General features: G+C 43.9%; 1 long non-coding RNA gene across 4 annotated transcripts in view; it reads left to right on the top strand.

The window, feature by feature from the left end:
• Positions 1–1,296: 1,296 nt before the first annotated feature.
• Positions 1,297–18,447, top strand: part of LOC111927223 (uncharacterized) — a 133,324-nt gene continuing 116,173 nt past the window's right edge. For 3 of the 4 annotated variants that reach the window (XR_015283184.1, XR_015283183.1, XR_002863466.2), the window contains exons 1-3: positions 1,297–1,503; positions 13,785–13,947; positions 17,517–17,648. This is a non-coding gene — a long non-coding RNA (uncharacterized LOC111927223). Of the gene's footprint in view, positions 1,504–2,140; positions 2,913–3,244; positions 3,436–13,784; positions 13,948–17,516; positions 17,649–18,447 lie in introns of those variants that run through there. The other variant, XR_015283182.1, reaches the window with a different exon arrangement.

Below are 18,447 nucleotides of genomic sequence, written 5' to 3'. Positions count from 1 at the left end.
CAGCTTGGGCACCGCCGCCTTATCCTGGCTCTCGGCGGCACACGGAGCCGCGGTCGCTCAGCAGCCAGGAGGACTTGAAGGCTAGCGGCGAGGGGGCTGCCCTTGCTACGACTCGGTGCCTTGTCGAGCCAGGGGCAGCCCCCTCGCCGCCCCGCCCGGGGCTGCGGCTGCCCGAGCCGGGCTCCGGGGAGCAGCACCTGCCGAAGAGACGAAGAGACGCGGGAAGCAGCTGCCGGCTGCTGTCGCCGCAAAACGACGGAGCGGCGAAGAGTCTCCCCTTGAGCGCGGCGTGGCACCGGGGTCGCCCTGCTCTCGCCTCTCCGGGTTTCCAGGCGGCGACAGCACGATACTGTTCCGGACAGAGGGAGGGAGGGAGGGAGGGAGGCACGGCGGGTCGGGGAGGGAGAAAAGAAGGGCCGGAGGGGCCGATGACTCCGGCTTTCCCTTCGGGGCGGGCTGCGAGCTCGACGGGCCGGAGGGAGCGGACACCTTCCCGTCGCGGCCCCGCTCGGCTCGCCGCTTCTGCCTGCGGGTGGAGTTTGCCCCGGCTGCTTTATATTTAGCAGCCGACGGTACCAGTGACTCAGTTTTCCACTCAGTTAAATGCCGTGGAAGGTACAGGTGGCTTGTTTCGTTCGCGGGTGTCCGTGCGGCAAAGGGCCATTGCGAAAGAGAAACCGGCGCCAGCTCTTTTGTACGCCGACATCCGCCATCTCCGCAATTATATTTGGTGGCACGTCGGGTGTTTGCCCTTTCATGTGGATGTTGCTACTATGTAAAGGAACAGCGGGATTTCATGCCTCATTGCCCTACCGGGACATCCTTTTCATGCCCGTGTTTGCAGAGTTGCTAAAAGCTCCGCGGCTGCTCGCTCAGAACAGAAGCGGGAATGGCGAAGACAGCTCTAGGGAACTTGGGACGCATTCCCCACAATGGCCCCTTTGATGGGATCTGAACAAAAAACCAAAACGAACCAAAATACACCCCCCCCCCCCCCAAAAAAAAAAAAAAAGAAAAAAAAAAGAAAGAAAAAAAGCAAACAAAACCCACATCAAAAACCCGCGAAAAGATCCCCACGAACAAACAGCCCAAAAAAGTATCAGGATCTCTCGGGAGAAGTGGACTAGCAGGAGCAGCCTGTGGCGCCCGACTGCAATTTGAAGCACAAATGCTTTAGAAATCTGGGATTAAACTCAGCAGTTTTAGTGCTCTACGTGGGGGGGGGGGGGGGGGTTCTAGAATATTTTCAAAACTCCAATAAACAAAAGAAACCCCTGCTCCAAATTCTCTTTCGTTGTCTGTGCTGTAACGACACGGGGAGACCTGAGACAGCCGGGCCTGCTCCCGTCCGGGACCCTCGTGCCGGACATCTCGGGAGGGCCGGGAAACGCTGCCCTGCCTCAGACACCGCGTTTCAGAGCGGGCCGAGGTTCGGTAGGCCCGATCTGAAGTCCGTGTTAGCCGGCCTGGGCTGCAGCTGCTGGAGAGACGCCTGCGAACACGGTGTGTGTGTGGAGGGGGGCACGGGCTCCAGCGTGGGTGTCCCAATCCTCGCTAAAGCACGCGGATCACCCGGGGATGTGGGTGCGTTTCCGAGCTATCTCAGGCTCTTGCACAGAAATCTTTCATGTCACGCGTCGGTGCCGCTGGATTTGTAATTTCTGCTCACTCTGGAAATAGCTCCTGCTGTTTAATGGTATTTTTTTCCCCCCTGGGGCACAACTCCCGCATTCTGTTTTCCTACAGAAACCTGAGCTATCCCATGGTTACCTCCCCGAGCAGAGCTTATGTCAGCGTCGTTTCTCGTGGGTCCGGCTGTTAAATCCTCCTGCTAGCCTCGCTAAAGTCCCTCCTCCGGGAAACTTCTGTTTTCATTTTACCCAGATTAGGTATTTTTTCTTAGTTTGTTTTTAATTATTTTTGAGGGATCTACCTGCTCCTTGGGTGAGAAATGACGGGCTTTCCCGGGTCGGCCCTTGCACCCCTGCCAGGTCTCGGGCCCGTCGCTGTGACAGGTGCGCTGCCACAGGCAGGGGCTCCGTGGCGGAGCACCAGCACCGCGACCCACAGGCCAAGCTCCCTGTGCCCTGGTCCTGGCTGCATGGCACACCTGGCTCTTCCTCCAGTGACCCCATAAAGCGTGACTCCCGGGAACACTTGCTGCGGCGGGACTGCCCGCTCAGCTGGCAGCACGCAGCGCTGACAGCCACGCTGTCGAAGCCCGGAGAGAATTGTCTTTCTCCGTTCCCCGTTCCTTTTCCTTCCAAAGGGAAAAAGCCGGGCGGGCTCGCCGCTTCCCGCCAGCCTGGAGGCCCCGGGACAGCCGCGGCGCTCACCCACCGCCGGCAGGGAGAGCTGAGTGGCGACCCTCGCTCCTCGGAGGCCCCCGAGCAGCTTTTTCCCGGGGCGGCGGCTCCCTGCAGGCTCCCCGGCCCGCAGGCTTCCCCTCCCGGCCGGGGGGCGTCGGGGGGAGGCCAGGCAGCTCCCTCTCCCTCCTTCCTTTCTGCTTTCTTGTGGGTTTGTTGTTTGGGGATTTTTGTTTGTTTGTTTTCACTCGCGGCTGGCCGCGGCTGCGGGGCCTGGCGGGTCACACGAGGCCAGGCCGGGCCCTCCGACAGCGGCTGAGCCTTCCAGAGCCGGCCTGACAAATAAGCAAAGCAGTGCATTTCTTGCAACGTCTAGAGAGCCGGCTCCCGTAGAGAAGAGACTCTCGTCTGCTCCGTCCCCGAAAATGAAATTTCCTACCCCCGAGATTTTAGGATTTTACATGTCGCTGTGAAACGTTTAGGATTAGTTAGGGGGTTTAAAGCCTATTTAAAAAATGTGCGTGGCCTTCTGAAACAGCTGAAGTTTAGCTCAGCAGCTTTCTTCAAGGGGACTCAAGATTGTCCTGAGTTTATTTAGTGAACACGGTAGGTACTCAGACTCTTAAGTCTTAGAGCAATTTTTTTAAACACTTTACTCTCTCCTGCTTAAAAACACATTTGCATTCCATATCCTTCACTCAGTAAGCAGCCTCTTGGGGGTATCTGTTCTACTACTTTTAAGCTACTTTCTCTAACTATTAGGAAACTCTTAAGAACAGGAGAGAAATGCAATTCCCATTCATGGACTGTGGACCATGACGCTGGGTTTTTTGTTTTGTTTTTTTTCTTGATGGACTTATCACTAACTGCCAGGAAAACAAGAGAAAAACCCTTCTTGATTTTTTTTTTTTTTTTTTTTCTGATTTGATTGTAAACAGATGGTTAAAATGATTTCTGGCTACATTTATACCAAGGTTGGATGGACAGACTGAAGAAAGAGCAGAGAGCTGAGGAAACTCTGTGTAACAGCTGAAGGAAATAATGCTCAAAAAAAAAGGAGAGACTTTAAAACGTGGTTTTGCCTAGATAGTGGCTACACACGGGTGGAAGTGGATGCATGACATTCCAGGCAAGTCTGCATTGTGGAGGAGTATTTGACTATTAGCTGGGTTGTAGGATTTTTGCCTGAATAGTAGGGCCTGATCCACAGGTGATTCTTGTGGCAGTACAATAACCCCACAGATACTGATGAAATTGCACAAGTGCCCTGAGATGGATGCAATTACTCCCGTAGATCACTTTCATTTTGTGAAGAATTAAAGGTGCACAAAGACTTGCTACAATGAATTTCAAGTTGAAGATGATGGAGGAAAAAAAGTAGGAAGGAAGATGCAGTGGGTATTTATAGACCTTTCTAAGTAATGTTTAATGTTTTAATGCTTATCACTGAACTACAGCTCCACAAATCTGATCTTTGTAAAGTAGTGAAGTTGACTATTGGGTTTTTAGGCTAATCACAGAAAACCCTTTACTCTGCATCTCCTGTAGCGTGTCACCTACTTCTCTGCTTTCGGTGCCTACAGGAGTCAATGAATGCACCCTCCTGGGCCGAGTGCTTCCTCCTGGCCCCCAGTCAATAGGTGCTGCATGTTTGTCCAGTCCTCCCATTCAGGGCATGAAATGCTCTCCCTGAGAGCTGTCACTACATCGTAGGTGACACAGAAACACAGGAACACCTCTTCTGGCTCCCACTGTCTGGTGATAACAAGGACGATTGAACAGCACCCCAAGAAAGGGCAGCTGGAGAGGACAAACCCTGCAGTTGAGAGCCTCATACTTAACTCTTTGCACCTTGGCACACTTCCTATGTGAGCTCAGGCACTCAGGACAATTAATTAAATTAACAAAAGATGTAAATTAAAAGTGTCTGTGAACTGTATTGAAACTCAATTTGCATGCTCTTATTCACAACAGAACTGGCTGCAATTTGATTTAAATTAATTCACTTTCAGAATAAAATAACATTGAATAGAATAAAAGCAGCTTTAATTTTGAATGGATGTCTACATAGAATTGTTTGTGGTTTAACTAATCCACTCTAAATATTGAGTCTGTTGATTTTCCTGGGCATTTCCATCTAGGCTAGCTTGCTTTGTGCCTCTGTTTTGGGCTCCTATCAGTAAAACTGAAATAGTAGTTGCCTGCTGAAGTTTAAAGTCATTGTGTGAAGGATCTTGGTAATGAAAGCATTTTGCCTGATACTCAGCATACATGTTCTGCAAAAGCCAGGTCTTGATTTTCTATACATGTGCAAAATTCTTGCCTGGTAATATTTTACAACGACTGTACCCAGATGTACAGGACTAGGGGAGACACGCAGCAGTGGAGAATTAGGGCATCACTGTGGATTTTAGACTTTCACTGAACATCTCCTTGGATTTGGCTCTCTGTTTTCTTCAAAGACTATGGGCCAAGATTTAAGAACTCTCTAACTTCAGTCATCTTAATGAACGGCTTCAATGGTGTTAAAGGGAACTAGGGCACTTCCTTTACTAGTGGAAATCAGGCCACTTAATTACCTCACAATAATATACCGAACCTAACCTCAAAGTTTTTTGCACAACATTAATTATGAACTTTAATCTCATTTAGAGGTAATGCTATTAAAATCCATAGATCTGTATCAAGAATAAAACTATCCTATTATAATGGAAATAGAGTACTTGTAAAAATGAGCACATAATCACAGCATTCTCGTTGAAACTCATTTCTGTTAAAATAAATTTTCACAGTGGTGGAGCATGGTTTAATTCACAAGTAACTGTGGCAAGTCTAGATAAGCACATCCTGTGTCAGAAATGGGGAACTTCTTGAATTTTTGTAATAAAAACTTGCTGAGTTTTGAATAAAGCAGTTATTCTTCTTTTATTTTTCCCTTTTTTTTTCAGTTCCTTCTTCCTTGTCAGCTTTTTACAGCATTTTCCTTTATTTCTTTTATGTTTTTCACGCTGAATGGACCTTTTTTTTTGTGCTTTTTGGATGCCAAAAACTGGAGAATTGTCATTATTTGAATTCTATTGTCGGTTGCTCCTTTAAAATAAAAAACTCCCATGCTTTCCAGAGAGTTAAGAAGGAACCAGTTTTAAGGGAGTGCTAAGATTTTATCCAAGATTTATTTAGGAAAGAAAATAATGGATCATCTCCAGGCTTCAAAGCTAGCTGTTATAATAAAGCACTTCACCTAATGCTCTAAAAATACTCCTTTATATAGACTGTGCATGTGGTAGAAATAAGCAACAATAAAGTACTCTGGATAGATGCATGGTATTTTAGCAAACTTCTTCAGTAACAGTAGTCCCTATTGGCACTTGGAAGGGACTTTGAAATTATAGATCCTGCAAAGCTAGTTAAGTAAAAAGACACACTAAACACCTGCTTGCCAGTAGAAGTTATGATCTCTGGAAATAAAAAAATTATCAATGGAAACATTTTCCAAGTGTCTGAAATAAAACACGTAGGGTCAACATGAATACTCAGCTGGTAAAATTTGTACACAAATTAAACAGGCATAAATTCAGTCAAAAGCCAGGGTCCTACACTGCTGAAGAGTTTGGATCAGAATTTTCAGCCAAAGAGAAACTGGCTTTCCCCAAACTGGGAGTTTTACATGCTGCCATGAATGTATGTCCATGTAGAGAGCAGGTCATCTGAACTAGAGAAAGTTCCCTTCTGTCAACCACTGTCCAAGGGAGAGAAGTTGTCTCTGTTCCATTCTGATCAGCCTTGTGTCTTGCGACCGCCTGCACTTAAACAAGTATTTTCGTGATTCTTTAGTTAATGTCATGTTTGATCCTGCTGAGCCTAATCAGGAAAACCTGTGTTGACTGGATATGACTTTTGCTTCAAGGAGGAAATTGAAAAGCTCTCTCTGCAGGAACTGGGCCTAATTCCAATTTTCTTCTTACTCCTAAAAGAAAACAATATTGTGAAGGTATTTTTGATTTATAGTGATGAACATTTTTCTCTCCTTCAAAATATTACATTACTTTGGTTGTATTTTATTTTCACGTCTTTCTAATTAATTTTATTCAGTGTATATTTTTTGTTATACGTGGTTGAAAATAAATATGTTATACGACAGCAAAGAGAGATCAGACTTTGAGAGGAAAGCCCTGCAGCTCTGAGGATGTGTCAGAACTGCAGACTCTCACTTAAAAAAGTGTTCATTGTCAGTGACTTAAAAAGTGTTCACTGTTCTTTCTGGTAAAAGAGATAAAAAATTCTATATAGACCAAAGGCTTTCCAAAATGCTAAATGTTCCTTTGCTTGGTGGGTTCTTTTCTTGTGTTTCATTTTTCTGTGGCAGACATTAACCAAAGCACACTTAAAATTACTGTGAGAGCAGTTTGCTTTTGGTGCTTGCTGGTTCTGTGTGCGTGCTGGTGCTCACCTTTGCAAAGAGCAGAGGTGCCATTTTCAGACGTTTGCTGTTCCTTTTTCAAGCTCCATCACAGGGTCTGAGGTGGCTGGCAGCACTTCCTCAGGCCTTCAGCCTGGGAGTCTCCTTCCCTGGATGTATTCAAAAGCTGTCTGGACACAATCCTAAGTAATGCGCCCTAGGGGATCTTGCCTGTTCCAGGGGGTTGGAATGGATGACATGCAATGGTCCTGTCAGACCTTATCCTTTCTGTGGTTTTGTAACCCTTCTGCAATTACAGAAAATGGACACTCCCCCTGCCAAGACACCATGAGGTGCCTGGGTGATTTTATCCTGGTGTAAAGGATAAACCAGATGCTGCTATTTCATGTTTCCTCCCTCTTGCCCCCAGCTTAGCCACTCTTGTATTGTTTTTGACCATGGAACACTTTTTTTAACTGAAGAATTTAGCTTCATTTTCTGAGCTGAATCTCAGGTCTCTGAAACTTTCTCTTCTTCGGGGCTATTGCTCCTACTTGGAAAGCTGCCCTGGCCTTCTGCAACCCTTTCTCCTTAGCTCGCTTTCTGAGTGTTGCTTTATTTTCTACTGCTCTTCCTGAAATATGCTCCCTTCCTTTTTGTCAGCTCCTTCTCTGGGAAAAACCTGATGATGTCTTACGGACTCACAGAACTTTCTAGCAATGACTTCCCAGTCACAGAATGGCTTTTAGATGATGTCTCTTTTGACAGACTCCCCCTCTTCATATGTCCTTCTCCCATCTTTGTCCTTTGCACAGTCAACATCGAATATCTTCCTTCTTAAAGCTCTTGTCTCTCTGCTTCCTTGAACAAGGCTGAGGACATCAGTTCTCTTAGTCTTGGAGAGAAAAGCTTATTATGCTGGTGTCTTCTCTGCCCTCTTGTTTGCTTTGATGTGAAAGTTGTCTCCAAGTGCAGGTATCAGATCTTCCTACAAAAGCCCAGGATCATCTGACTTTTCTGCTAGGTGGCGTAAACTTTGTTCAGGTTTCTGCCTGGCTTCCCAAACACACCTTCTCTCTCTGTTTCTGGACTTTTAGGAAAGTTGTTCAATTCATCCTCCTGTATAGTACCTCTGGCCACATTGCTCCTGTCACTCCCTCTGGACCACTTATTCCTACTCTGCCTGAGACACCCTGCCTTTACCATCTTGGCCCTTCTCCAGCCCTCCCTCTCCCCTGCTTTTCTCGTACCCTATTCTCTCCTCCCTTCTTCTGGTAGTCTGCTCAACCCTAACTTACATTCCCCATTTTGTGTGTGCAGAGTCTCTGAAGATCTTAGTTAGATTTTCCAGACACTCTCAGGGTTAGCAGTGGCTGTGCAGGGTTCCCAACATGAGGGCTGTGGTGATAGTCTGTGATATCAACTCAGATTTGCCATACTGATTTTCCAGGCTCAGCAGGTTCTCCCCAGTGCAGACTAGCTCATTTTTTTTTCAAGTTATATTACAGTAGCACTGCTAGTTTATCTCCTTTATTACCTTTAAATTGTCTACAATTGACAAATTTACAGCATAGGTGCTGTAAACCCCGAGTGCACCACCCAGGATTACTAGGTATGTCCATGTCCCTAAGTCAAAATGCTCCCCGCAGCCTTGGAGCTCTTTCTGTCTGGAAACCTCACACTGAAGTACTTCAGCATGCATGAAGGTTTTTTTGTGAGGTGATATGTCAGAGCAGTGGCACTTAAACTCCATCACCCTTCCATCTCTGTGGGAGATTTGGGTTCCTGCAATCAGGGGGGATTTTTCTTCCCTGATAGGGGAATTCCTAGCTGGCACAGCAGCCCACTGGCTCTGTCAGGGAAGAGAGAGGTGAGAGGGATGAGCTACAGAAACCTCCCTGCTGCTGCCCTTCCTCAGATGCCAGAGGGGACAAACCTTCCCGCTGTGAGAGGGAGCTGATAGTAAGGAGAACAAGGAAAAATATTCTTTCTGGTATTGAGTGAGGGGAGGGAATTGTCATGCAGAGCAATTGCCCTGCTGGAGGCAGTTATTGAGCACCTACCTATTGGAATTGGTCACACAATGGGTGAGTGTCACTTGTGTCACTTGTATGCTCTGCTTCTGAAACCAGGTACCCTGCAGAGCTCAGGGGCTCAGGGCACAGTTTTGCATAGAGTAAGATTTTTGCTGTGGTTACAGAAAGTAATCCTTGTGTTCTATAAGTTCATGGCATCATCTGAAGTCCATCATGTGTGCTACTAACAAAACAGCCTCTTATTTGTTTCATACTGTAAAATATAACATAGCACAAGTAACACATGGATTTCCAGGACCACTCTCTCACGCAGTATTTCCCCAGGAATTTTAACATTCTTCTAACTAAAATGATCTCATATAAAAGCACTGCAGTAAAGAAAGACAGCTAGCAGACCTGCTATAAAGACCAGGTGCCAGCAATGCATTACAGTCTAGAGAGGAGTGTCTGAGGGAATTGTTGTTTAGCCCATTGATTTCTTCTGTATTGATCTTAAATGGGAAGTAAGGAGACTACAAGACTGATGCTAAATAGAGCATATAAATTTATTTAAAATTTAGAAGATCTGGCAACAGCAGATAGGGCATGAGCATGAAAGAAAGCAATCTGAAGAGATCAGGAAATACAGCCAAAGCAAAGTGAATTGTGAGAAAGAGGGGTGCATTCCAATTAGCAGAAAGGCACAGTATTTTTAGAATAGCAAGTCTGTAAAGTGGCCATGGTAGCTCATCTGGTGAAATGGCTGTGCACTTACTGATCAGGCCTGCACAGGGGAATAAATCTTCCTGGTGTAGCCATATGCTGTCGTGTCAGAGACAGGCCATTTAGCCCAGTCAGAAGGAAAAAACGGGGTTGGCACTGGTTGCCCTCCTTTGTGTGTATCATGCTGTCCTTGCCTTCTTGTTCAAGTCACAGTTTTTCAATTCAAAACATTCTTTGTGCAGGTATCAGAGTCAATACAGGAAATATTTAGAGGGATGTTAACTCAGTGTAGAAGTACAACAGAATTTCATTGCTTGGGTCAGGGGTAGTACAAAGTACACACGTCCACAACACACCTTTGTCCACACAGCTGTTTCTCACCTTCCCCTTCCCTGTGGGTATGGAGAGCGTTTGCTTTCCTATCACACCCATTCCCTGTTCAATGTGTGCCTGAAGAGGTTAAGACTCTTCAGTTGGGAAAAATTTAAGCCCTTCAAAAACAGTGGGAGAACCCGTTGAGTTAATTTTCAGTGTAGACAGTTTTTCATTCTTGGGTTGGCTGGACTTCTGATATTTTGCTGGGGTTTCATGATTGCTGGCAAAATGACTAGGCAAGTATTTTACAGAGTCATCTAAGAAAGAAAAGAAAACATCCTAACAGAGCACATTCCAGCAGATTACTAACTTTTAAAAATATGCTTTAGTACTTGCTCATATAAACCTATATCACATACAAAATTGTAATGGATGAGAAAATGCACCACTGACATCTCTTTTCCTACATCAATAAGCATGTTTTACAGTAAAGATATGTTCAAATACCTCTTATGAGAGAGATATTATGAGCCTTAGAGCATAGGGTATGATTAACACTTGTTCTGAAGTAATGATGTTAACCGATCTGCTGCTATTTTATACTTCAATAGGTTTGAGAAGACTACATAATGCCTTATACAAAGACCTCTGGTACTACCACCTGGTAATTGGAACATTTTCATTGATTTCTGTATTAGCATTATCACGTAGTCTAGCTATTAATCACTTATTAACCACTAATTAACTGAATAACTAGTGCTTTAAAATCTGTATCTTGTTAATATACAGTAAGTCAGCTTTTAATTATGGTAGCAATTCATGTTGAACTTTCCCTTGTACTTTTTAACAGATTGAGTGCTCTTCCTAGGCTCAAAATATCCAGACTTAGTGGCTCCCACATAATAAATAAAATTGTTCAAATGGCAATGCTGCAAAACTGCAGTTCAAAGGGTGAAAATTTTGCAAAATATTCCAGTAATAATAAATGTAAATTTTGTTGTGACCACTTGGTGTCATCTAGTCTGAGCTAGTTTCTTGTTCTAGACTTGGTTTTAGTGTTTAAAAAAAATCCCATTTAATCTTGATTATCTGAGACCCAGAGGACCCGTAGCAGCTCTTAGTGTCTCCAGGTAAGCTCCTCAGAGACAGCATTGCTGTATCACCAGAAGACTACAAGTCTTAAGAACTGTATTCCCTCTTAGAAAGGCTGCTTTGGGGGCAGACAGAGGCACATGACTGAGGCTTCTTGCCCTGATTGCCAAGATGTTTTGCTGCCAGTGCTGCTGGAGAGCAGACAGGTGAGTACATCCTGCTAACTGCAGCTGAGATGATACACATGGGTCCAGTGCCCAGCAGACAGAGGTATTAGATGGCACAGGTGCAGCCTTCAGGAGTTCCCATGAAAATCTGGTGTCAGCTCAGGATAGCTCTTCATTCAACCTGCGTCTTGAGCCTTCTTGGCCAGTCTACAAAGAACAGGAAAATACTGTTCTTTGCCCTCGAATGAGACAAACAACCCCAGGCCTCTGGGGAGAAGCACATTTTTCAAGAATTCTGTGTGAGGTGGAACACTTGGAATAATTTTCTTTTCTTTTTAAAGAGCTTTCTCTGTTTTGCTCTCCAGTTGGGTGATCCTGCATTGAGTTACACCCAGCCAATGTGTAATTGCTTGGAACTGGATCCAAGGCTTGGAAAATCTTTTTGTGTTTAAATCTGCACCTAATCAAATATCTACTCACTCTGTGAGGAGCAAGAATGTGGAGCAGAGAGAGGGAATATTTCCTATTGATAGAAATGAAAGGCAATATTTTGGTTTGGTTGCTTTGCAGCCACTTAAATCCATCTTACCAGGAGACTAGGTTAGAGAGAGGATGCTTCTAAAAGGGTTTTAATTGTTTCATATATCACAGTTTGCTGTGCTTTAAATATTTATGTCAATTACCTTTGCTGCTGACAGACTAAGGAATCCAATTGTGTCTGGTGCAGCTTACCACAACATTGTAATACGGAGAGTATAATGAAACTGGGAAAAAAACAGAGGTAGAATTAAGTACAGTAGCAACATGCAACAAATGAGCAGTTGATTACTTATAAAAAGAAAATGGTCACACCTTGTCAGCGCTGCGACAATCCAGTGATTCAAAGATCAGAACGTTCCAGATTGCTGTTGACAAACAGGAGGGAATTCTCATAAAATGACCCACTGTTGGACCTAAAAGACTGGTTTATGGGAAAGATTAGGACAGCTAGATAAAGCCTGTCTGTCTAAATACTTTCGTAACAGTAATGAATGTAGTATACAGTGCCGCAAGTTGACGGGCTTCGTGGAAGTTGAGGGATCCAGTAATCCCTTACAAAGTTGTAGCTTGTAAGCATGAAGAAAGGATAGAAGTGGGTAAGGATTGCTGAAGGAGCACAAGTGCTCAGATGAAAAGGAGGAACGCTCATGCCAAACACTAGGAAATATTACCTCCTGTGAGAGCTGTTAGGCTGTGGTCAGAAGTTATACAAAACCCCTTAGCTGAGTCATTTCAACCGAATTGTAAAAAACACTCTAGAAAATATGCTGTATTGGCAGAGAGCACGCCTAGATCAGGAACAGCCAGCCTACTCCCTGGTTTCCTTTTTCCCAAGGGCCCTTTACTGCTAGTGTGGTAGATATTAATTGACTTAGCAAGAAGCAGAACAGGGATGGCTGGAGGCAAAGAGGGAAAATTCAGTACGTGAGTTTTGTGCATCATGGGAGCTCAGCATGGCCGCTCTTATGTACATGCAGTATCCCCATGGACACAGAACATGGCAACACCGAATGGCAGGAGCCACATGTGCCTTGTCCCACAGTGAGCTGTTTATCAGCTCAGATCTAATCTTCCCTGTATCACTGATCAAAGGGGTCTGCATCAGGAGAAACCACCAGAAGACATAATGGAGCGTGCTGGGGAATCTGCATCAGCTGCTGCTGTTGCACCCATGTTGATGGCTGGCTGTGCCCATGGAAGTGGGGCGTGAGGAGTGAGAGGCAGGAGGCTTGCAAAGACACGTCACCTTGCCACACTGATGTGTTTTCACCTCTTTCTACTACCACCACCACAGATTTCCCACATTTTTAGTTACGAAGAAAAAGTGTTGAACGTATCACTCTGTACATTTCATGTTTCCTTCCTTTTTTTTGTATTGATAAAGCAGGAGTTACAAGGTTTTGGGGGGAAGCTCTATGGCAGTTTCAAGCAGCCTGGAAAAAAGAATTGCTCTCTTGGGAGCCTCAGAAGAAAGCTATGAAGTGAAAAATATTGTTCTCTGCTTCATGGAAAATGCTGGATGAATTTACTCATCCTGCTGAGGTCACCATGAAAGCTTGGTGGTGCCCAGCTGCACCCATCATGCACATTTAGTTATTTGCTTCTACAGGAGATTTCTTTCCATGGCTTTACTCCTTTGAGGCCAGCACTGTGTTCACCTGGCTAAAATTAATTTAAAACACAGTTTTCAGCACCAACACTGTCTTTATCATGAGAGTTTATTTGTGATTTTAGTGACTGAGACTTTGTGAAGTCTCAATTCTCAGTCTGTATTTGTTGGAGAGTCTTGTTTTTAATTTCATTTAAGAAGGCCACATGAGAGTACACTGTGAAGGTGATCAGCAGGAAATCTCATTTCTGTATAGCACCTATAACTCCATCATAGAAAAATGACCCCAAAGACACAAAGAGTTAAGCACATTAAGTATTTTAATGTGCTTTTTATTTACTGTATGCCTCCAAGGTGCAGAAATGTTTTCTCGGGTGAAAAATGTTATTTGTATTACACAGCTAGGCATGGGTTGGCCTAAGGAACAGATTCACAAGGGCACACCGAAGTTTTGACTCTCAGCATTGGCTGGCAAAGCCCTCATCTTTGAATTGGGCCCCCAAGGACATGCAGGCATGTTATGGGGACAGCACAGCACCTCTGAACAGCAGTCTCACTGTGGGATGTGCAGTGTCATGTGTAGTGGATGTAAATGATGTGTACATGTTGCCTTGGCAGGCCAGCAGGACACACCATGGGGATATCCAAGCTCCAGGCCTTTCTGGATCTCTGGTGCTGATGTTGGGCTGCTGTGGGACACATACTGAAGCTCTCCCCTCAAGGCAGACACTGAAGCATCCCATGCTCGAAGTTTTCAACAGCACAGACAGCCTGGTCTGAGGTGAGTGGTGGAAAGACTGGGCTTGCCCTGAAAAGAGATGAGGGAGAAGGAAGGTAGAAATAGGAGGCAGAGAACTGTGGGAGAGCCCAGCCTGCTCCTCCTGCTCAGGGATGACTGCCTGGTGCAAGGAGTGAGGACCCCAGCAATAGGTGCTGGTCATACGAGGCAAAGGAGCAAACCCAGTTTCTCAGGCCCATGCCATCAGCAGAGCAGATCACAGGGCTGCCATCCTCTGCAGGCCATGGCCCTTCTCAGCTGCTTATGCCCAGTCCCAGCCCTGTGCTACAGCCAGTCCCTTGGAAAACAGCCATGCTTATCTCTTTCTCTACAAATCTACTTAGAGATGAAGTGCTTGTTCCTTCCATGCTTCAGAATTGATCGAAATGGGAGAGGATATTCACTTTCACTTCCACTGAAGTCATGGCCTTTTGGGATGGCTATAATAAAAAAAAGAGCAGACCTCCTCTTTGCATGGACATCACTCTGAATGAGACCCACTGCCAGCCTGGCATGAAGGAGGAAACTTTCATGACTTAATAACAAGTCACCTTGAGCCCAACCAGCACAATCCTTCCTCTCCAGGCATTTAGAAAGTAATAGCAGTAACTCTTAATTAGAGTACTTAATACTTCTCAAATATTTAAATTTTAGGGAATTTTGACCTAGGGATCTCTTTTCTTGTGATGTATTACAGCAGGGAAGAGCAGACTCAGCCAGAGACTTTTTGCACATGTGAATATGTGAGTTGCAACATGGTGGCATGTTCTGCAGAAGATGTCCTCTGGCAGAGCCTTTGGCTGACTGTGTTAAATTCCCACTGAAATGTAAAGGACAATCCCTTTTTTCTTTGTCAGGCTTACAGGATGGGTAGCAAAAAGTGGACCTGGAAAATTTTAAAATTTAATGGGGTCTTTGGACTGTTCATTTGATAATGTATTTTTTGCAGAATACGATAGGTATCCTGCTCTGGGAGAAAAATGCAATAAAAACTCCAGTGACTAAATACAAGGTTTTGCTTTCAACACTCTCCTTTGGACTCCTGCTGTCAAGTGGCTTCAGAATTCAAAGAGATTATTTTGGCGGTTCCAAAAATCTGTCATACAGATCTGAGTTTTTTTCCTTGTATTTGTCAATGTGTGACTAAGCACAAGTATTACAGGAAACATGGAAATGTTTCGGCTTTAAAGAATGGCTGTGGAAAAAGACCTCCTACTGATTAACAACTGTTGTTTAATGAAATAATTTTCGGATGTCCAAATTGCTGATTGTTCCAGTGAGGGTTACATTCTGACCAGAAGGGATCCCACCAGTCCCATGTCATCAGCCTGTGTGCACTGAGAAGAGGCTTTTCTGCAGCCATTTCCTGCTTCAAAACAATGGAGCATGAGCGATGCCCATCTTTGCTCCCTGAACTGCTTAGCCCAGTCCCTAGGGTGGCATTAAAACCATGGGAGAATGAACTAGGAGAGGAGCTGGAGTGTGAGGATGTGTCTTTGTTTTGGATATGTAACCCACGGGATGAAAGCCCAGCTAGGATGGGAACAGAGAAGATCTTTCATGCTTGCTGGGGCATGGAGGGTCAATGTGGGTGTACCAGGTGCTAGCTGGAAGGAGAGCAGAGAGGGCTAGGGATCCAGAAGAAGCTCACTGGGAGTTTCTCTGTTCTGAATTTCTCCCTCCATAGCAGGGATCCAGCCCAGCTGCTCTTATGCTCTGCGGGGCTGGTACTCAGGGCCTGGCCGCTGCACACACCCCACAGTCCTGGGGGGCACTGGGGGTGTTTTGCTGTAATTGCATTCATTCAAGTCCTCACACACACATACACACACACAGAGAAACTTTTATCTCTGTTACATTTTGTGGCTCTTCTTGCTGTGCTGTGAAGCTTTCATCTAGTTTGTCTGTCCTGCAAAGTGGCAGAGTGCTGCTGCATGGCCTTTCACAGGTGATGTGGGCAGTGCTGCAGCTGAACTCTTCACCTTGAACCAGGGCTTCATTCAGAGTGTCATTCAGGTCTGACACTTTCCTAGCAATACATGCTCCCTCTGCCAGCTTCTTTATGGACACAGTGCTTCAGCTCCATGCAGCTGGGTATTCTTAGTCTAAACGTGGCTGAAGGCAACAAATTAATGTCACTGCCCATTTTTAATGTTGGTTTATTTGTTTTGGGTTTTTTTAATAGGCAGCCAGCAGATGTGAGCAAGGGTTGCTTATTGACATTAATCATTACCCTGTTGATAGCCCTGGGCAGGCAGCTTTAATTGACCAGAACCGAATCCAGTAATCATATCATGGAAAATATACATCACATTTATTTCAGTAGCACATCTGAATTACAGTAATATGAGTTCATGGCAGAATTCTCAGGGACTACATTAGAAGCAGGAGCAGAGCCATTGTCTGCTAGCACAGATGTAACTGAACAGTGCCCCACAATCTGCTGTGCTTAGTCAGGACAGTGAGGCTATGTCCAAAAAGTCATAAAATTACCCTCCAGGATCCTGCAGACCAAGCTCTATTCAGACAAATAAAGAGAAGTCCGTACATGGTGCTTGTAGAATTGTGTCTTTCATTGTTTTCTTTGAGTATAGCCCTTCAATAGAAGGGATGGTCACAGTCTCTTTCAAACAGTAAGAATATGTAAAAGAGACCATCCAAAAAAATAACAATTACAGAAGCCTTTTCTTTTACCCAATTACCTACAGCAAATTATAGTTTAAAAAATAGCTGAGAAAGTAAAGCAATGGAAAAGAAAACCCTGAGATTTAGTTTGATCACTTTGTGACTGGGAAAAAAATCCCAAGAACTTAATCAACAAACAATATTGGTATATTGACTAATGTGTTAATGCCTTCAATTTTTGTTAAATATATCTACCTGTTAGATATTACATGGAAAAGAAATAAGGATGAATAGCTGGAGCCTGTTTTTTTCCGTGGTGAACGCAAGGTCTGTGACCTTTGTCCAACAGAGTGGTTGAGAGATGAGGTTTGGGACTGTGTTAAGTTACCATGAATGGCAGAATCCAGGCAGAGCAGATGTGATTAGTTGCCTAAACTTGACTGTGGATATAGACCTGTGAACCTTTGCTCATCCTGTTCCATGCAGCACCTTTCTAATACCTAAATATTTACTATAATGAATTAAAAATGTGGGTGAAGGTACTGATTTGTAAAAATAGGTATCTTGAGGATGAGCAGAGCCCTTGGGCTCAATAAGTGTGAATATGTAATATAGACTTCACTTTGTTCTAACTATATATATTAACTATATGTATTTGTAGTTGCTAAGGTCATTTGCTGACATTAAAACTCCAAATAGCCAAAATATCTCTTTTGAAATGGTAGAATTATAAACCAGTAGGATTTTGTACAGTATGAAAATTAGGTTACATTTAAGTGTAACTCTTGTTCAAAGTTTTTGTATAAAACTAAGACCATATTTTACGTGGGAAAAATAAAATACCAAAGGCCTTGCAGTGAGAGTTGTTCAGTTGTTCCAGACGTTGAAGTAGTTTATTAATATAGATTTCTAAAGCAATGCTGATGTAATTTCTAATGTAATTTTAGGTAACACCCACCCCCTTAAACTTTGCTGTCTGTGAGAAAGGAGATAGACTACACTGAAAAACAGAGGGCATACATGCAGTAAGATGAACAATGTACACGTGCACAATGTACATATGTGCATGTACTGAAAAGGTAGGTAGTCCTTAATTAGACTCCTCTTTTGCAGAAAAGCTTTTTAATTATCAGGAGACATAAGCAAGTCTTCAAAGGGGACATTGTTGAGGATATTGGTTAGATGGATCAAAATATTTTGCCACTACTAGTCCAGGGAAGTTTGAAGGAGAGGTAGAACTGAGGAAATTAGGGGTTTTTTTCCTTTATTTAATCTTTATTTATTTTTATCTTTATTCTGAGACAAGAATTAGTTTACTTTTCTTCATATTGAAGTGGTTTTGTACAAAATACTTTAATTATAGCCTACTTAGTAGGAAGGACAGACTCTTCATAGCAACAAGTAAACTTCTGGAGACAAATTGATATTTGTAATCTTACTTTCAGGAGGAGGTGAATTTTTTGGCTTCTTCAAAATTCTCAATTTCATCAATGTTTTCATTTTTCTTTTAAGCTATCATGATAATGCATAAAAATTAGACAATACTGAGAATTTAACTTTTCTATTTCAGTCTCCAAGTAATAGAAATATTGCAACATGTAAGAGAAAACAATTCTCAGAAGATACAAATTTTTTTTTAAAAGAAATTTAATTGACTGCTACCTCTTATTAAGCCATGTACTAATTCACATTTTGGAATTCATGCAGATTTTAATGAGGAATCTCTGCTTTCAAACCTTTTTTTAAGTAGCCAGAGAGGAATGGTAGTAATGATTTAAATTACCTATCTTTATCTATGTGGGATCTCCTTAGAAAAACTCGTTGTGTGTTGTTTGGACACATTTCTGAGTGATTTGTTGTCCCAGGGCCTCTCAGCCC

The sequence above is a fragment of the Cyanistes caeruleus genome, chromosome 2, assembly GCF_971803275.1.
Source record: "Cyanistes caeruleus chromosome 2, bCyaCae1.hap1.1, whole genome shotgun sequence".
Taxonomy (NCBI): Eukaryota; Metazoa; Chordata; class Aves; order Passeriformes; family Paridae; genus Cyanistes; species Cyanistes caeruleus.
This window is presented reverse-complemented; position numbering and strand designations above follow the sequence as displayed.